Here is a 5,088-nt window from a genome sequence, read left to right on the forward strand (position 1 = left end):
AACCTTGCGTTCTCTTCTGCACCGACTCCCTCTGCTCCATCCCTCTACCCCCAGCAATTAATCATCTGATAGTGAGCTTACTCAAGTGTGCTCCTGCCCCCTATTCTAATTAACCAGAGAGAGAGAGAGAGAGAGAGAGAGAGAGAGAGAGAGAGAGAGAGAGAGAGAGAGAGAGAGAGAGAGAGAGAGAGAGAGAGAGCGGATGGACAGATCATCACTGAAACAGACAGAAGGGCTGGGGAGGCTGTGATTCAAAGGAGACATACATGGAGAGATGCAACTGAATGAGAGAGAGAGAGAGAGAGAGAGAGAGAGATGACAGCAGCAGAAGTGGATGGAAAGATTTAGAGGGCCTGCCATCCTCCGCTGGTCTCACAGGAACACGGCACCAGACTGCCACCAATGGATGACTATCAAGCATACTAAACAGTGTGTGTGTGTGTGTGTGTGTGTGTGTGTGTGTGTGTGTGTGTGCGCGCGTGCGTGCGTGCGTGCGTGTGTGTGTGTGTGTGTGTGTGTGTGTGTGCGTGTGTGTGTGTGTGTGTGTTGTCTCCTTTGGAAATGTTGATAGTGTGTCAGAGTGAATATTTGAGTCCTTTTAATCAATTCATTTAAAATTCAATTAAAATTTTATTATAACAATAGTTTTAAAGAAGCTTTGCATGAACATATTGAAAGTTATTAAATATATAATGAAGAATAAAATAAATAAATATAATACAAGGCATTATTGCAAATGTTAATCTCCTCATAAAACATTTGTTATCTACTAAAGTGATATATATATATTAGAGAGGTTATAAGATATTTATAATGATGATAGACACAGTTAATCCTAACAGCGAGGGGCGCGGATTCAAAATATGTGTTCGGAGTGTCGTGTGTGGCTCGCAGTGTTGGGTAAGTTACTCAAAAAAAGTAATTAATTACTAGTTACTAATTACATCTTCAATCATGTAATTATATTACTTTACAAATTACTCTCTCCAAAAAGTATTTAATTACTTATTACTAATTACTTTCTAAATCCTATTTATATGATACAAGGATAGGCTTGAAACGGCTCGAAGAAATAATGTATAAAAGTACATAAATTATTCTGGTCCCACTTTAGGGTCCAATTCTCTCTATTAACTAATTATTAACTACTTTTGCCTCAATATCCAACTACTGCTTATTAATACTAAAGAAGTTGTTAATTTAAGTATTGGTAGAAATGGGGAGGGTTAAAGATGTAGAATAAGGTTTTGCAGAATCAGGCATTAATATGTGCTTTTAAGTATTAATATACAGCCATCATCTCATTAATATTAATGCTAATAATAATCAACCAGTTAATAGTGAGAATTGTAAACTAAAACCATGTTAAATACACTTTTGTATTTAAGTATACATAATTGTTTTACAGTCCATACACAGTATTTAGTTACATCAAAAGTAACTGTAATTAGATTACAAGAAAAATAAGAGTAATCCCTTACTTTACTTTTTCATAGGAAAAGTAATTAAATTACAGTAACTAATTACTTAGTAACTAGTTACACCCAACACTGGTGGCTCGTCATGTCAAAATATGTTCGGCTCATCATGTGAACCATGTTCATCATGCATCTTGTCAAAATAAGTTCCCGCGTCTAAAGGGTTTATGATAAAAGTGACGCTCAGAGTTTACTGTTAAGTGAGTGTCTTGAGAATTTTGTGAACACTTTTATCATAAATCCTTTTGATGCGTGTTCAGGCAGCATGTATTTTGACAAGATGCCGAGCCACACACATGATGGGCTAAATACATAACACAATGCTTTGAATCGTGCACCGTCAAAAAAAAAAGTCACCGGCCGCCACTGAATCCTAAATATATATTTTTTATATTAATAATATTTTGGTAACACTTAAGTTAGTAAATGCATTAACTAACAATGATAATATTGTTTTCGTATGTATTATTCTTTGTTATTGTTTGTTTATGTTAATATTCTTGGTACAGTAGTTCATGATGCATCAACTAATGTTAACAGTTTCAATGTTTGATTTAAAAAAAAAATGCAGTTAATGCTGAAATGAACATGAACTAAGATGAATAAATGCGGTAGAAGTATTGTTCTTTGTTCATCTAATGCATTAACTAATGCCAACAATTACAACCTTTGTAAAGTGTTACCAACATTTAAAAGATTAGGACAAAACATGTGTGAAGTATTTATCTAAAAGAATTTCAGCTTTTTGAAAAGGCATTTATTTAGATAATTACCCCATGTAGGCATTTGGACTCCATGCCCAATAGAAAATAACAGAATACATTTTAAACCAAAAATAAAAAAGCTGGTCATTTAGGAATATTTAAAGAGCTCAGATCATAGACTGTAAAAAAAAGATGGACGACGCAATGCTGCTTCCTTCCATTGTAATGAACTGAACGTAAAATGTACGATGATGGGCGCTGACATGTTATGCAAAAACATCAGTTTGGAGCCAGGGCATGCGCAGAAGGATTCAGCCGTGGAGACCAGAGGCGAAGCCGCAGTATCCAATTTTTGCCCAAAAACTCAACCACGCCCCTTGAACGTTTCATTTAACTGGCTTCCTAAAATAAGGTAAGTTAAATACAACGCATTTTGTCTGTGTGAAATAACACAGAAATCGAAAATTAATAGTTAGTTATAGCTCATAGAAGCTGTAAATCACAAATTTAAATCATAATGACACACCCGATTTCTAAACTAGCTAAAAAAAGACTTAAAGCAACACTAAAGAGTTTTTGCTCTTTGCTACCCCTACAGGTTGGAAGCGGAATTGTCAATTACCACTGTCGTAAATAATTTAGCCTACCGCAGCAAAGCTGGCTCTGATTGGAATGTGGGTCTGCTGTAAAGCAAGTTATGTAGTTTTCACTCGAACTACAGGACCGCGACCTGACGGTTGGAAACTTCTTTAGTGGGGTTTTGGCTGATAGAGGGCTGCAAAGTGAATGTGAAAGTGCCGTTCACCCTGTTTCGAGTGGATAAACGACTGAAACTTTTTTGAAAACATTATTTTAATTAAAAAAAACTCTTTGGTGTTGCTTTAAAGCAACACTATGTAGTTTCCATGTAAAAATGACTTACAGCTCCCCCATGTGGTTGAAAAGCGCAACAATGCCTGGTATCAGACACTCTTCTGCAGGCAGGGAGAGGGGCGGAGCTGTGTTTCCTACCCACCACCGCCACTTTCAGAGTGTGCTTGTAGCAGCTAGGAGGCTGCTCAGGTTGCAGCAAAAGTACAATTTGTCCAGTTAAAAGTTGTTCTATCACTGAAATAATTTTAGAGACATTATTTAAAGGTAAAAAAAACTACATAGTGTTGCTTTAACACAAAAATGACAATTGAACATATATCAGTGTGATAACAACTACTATCTTTCAGAAAATTTTATTGGAAGTGTATTCTTTTTACCCGAGTCTTGTTAGTTTGCATGGAGAGGGCGGAGTTTATCGCTTGTACTGCATCCAGCCACCAGGGGGCGATCAAAGAGCCAACAGCTTCACTTTTCATGATATATGAGGCACACAGATGCAAAACACAAAGTGCGCCTGATAAGATTTCTTGTAAATGAACATTTTTATCAGAATCTTAATGGATTCTCCCAACAAAACAGTATTTCTGAATGACCTGTGGCTGGGATTAAGCGAAGAGCATTCTCCGTGCCGAGAGCATTCGGTTAATATCATCATCTCATGTTTTGGCTTTTAGCGGCTTTTGCATTTGAGCTCCTCAATTCAAGCCAATTATTCTCTGTATGAATGCCATTTTATAAGAACTTATAATCAAAAACGACCATCTGGATCTGGTCTAAAAATGAGCATCACACCATTGACAGCAGTCCACGTGTGGGTCTATCTATTCACAGTCTGCTTTCAGACTTTAAAAAGCCCTTCTTTTGATCCCAAACAAAGGTGGATTGATATCTTCTCTCTCTCTCTCTCTCTCTCTCTCTCTCTCTCTCTCTCTCTCTCTTGCAGGACTATGGCCACCTACCAGCCAATTAGGCAGCAACAGCTGTACCAAGGCAGATGGATGGAAACACACAAACTAGGTGGACTGCCAGGGCTGCACTGGCCACACAGTATTACAGTTAATCCACCTGGACAGATATAGGCAGAAAGTGTATATAGTACACACACACATGCAGGTAAACCCTTAATCAAAAGATTACAGTTTCAGGCCCAATATGTTGCATTCCTGTAGTCACTATAGACAAGAACCTTTTTAACTAAATCCTAAATCAACTAAAGTTAATGTTTAAAACAACCTGGAATCAACAACTAAGTTTATTTTTTTGCTGTCTAATGTAATACAAAGTTTTTAAATCAACAATATTGCATCAGTAAATGTGAACTTTTATGGCCTCATATGATTCATTTTTATCATGTTCAAATGCAAGAAATCTCACATTTTCAGTATGATCAAAAGTTTTTGTACATCATCTGACCCTGGACCTCTGGCCTTTCGGCCCTGACCCTCTAGGGCTCTAAAACACAATTCTAGTTGTTCAAAGCAAAATATCCTCCACCCTATTGAAGTGACCCACACTCAAAAAAATGATACTTTAAACAAACACAATTTTATTGTGGACAGTGGTTCCACACAACCCAGTTAATTTATTTTAACATTTAAGGGTTGTTTTCAGTCAATGCCAAATTCTTTATTTGCAGCAACACAGTTGAATAATAAATAACTAATGTGAAGTGGTAATGTTCAACAAAATTATCTTAGTTACTTATCCACAACTTAAGATTGTTACGTTTTCTGAACATGTGTTTAACTTGTTTAAACAAATCAAATATTTTTTGCTTGTCCAACTCAAGAGTAGTTTATTCATACAACTCAATTACATTGTGGACAGTGGTTCCATCCAATTACTTTTAGTTACTTTAACACAACAATGTCTATTTCAAGTACATCACACACAAAAATATACTTTTTGTAATAAACTCTATATAGCATTCATTTTATTCAAAAAAGAAATCTCATACACCAGTTCTTCAAGCCATGTTTATTGCACTTAAACTACAGATACTGTAAAGGATATACCAACAAATGAGATGCACT

The sequence above is a fragment of the Misgurnus anguillicaudatus genome, chromosome 19 (genome assembly GCF_027580225.2).
Source record: "Misgurnus anguillicaudatus chromosome 19, ASM2758022v2, whole genome shotgun sequence".
NCBI classification, from domain to species: Eukaryota; Metazoa; Chordata; class Actinopteri; order Cypriniformes; family Cobitidae; genus Misgurnus; species Misgurnus anguillicaudatus.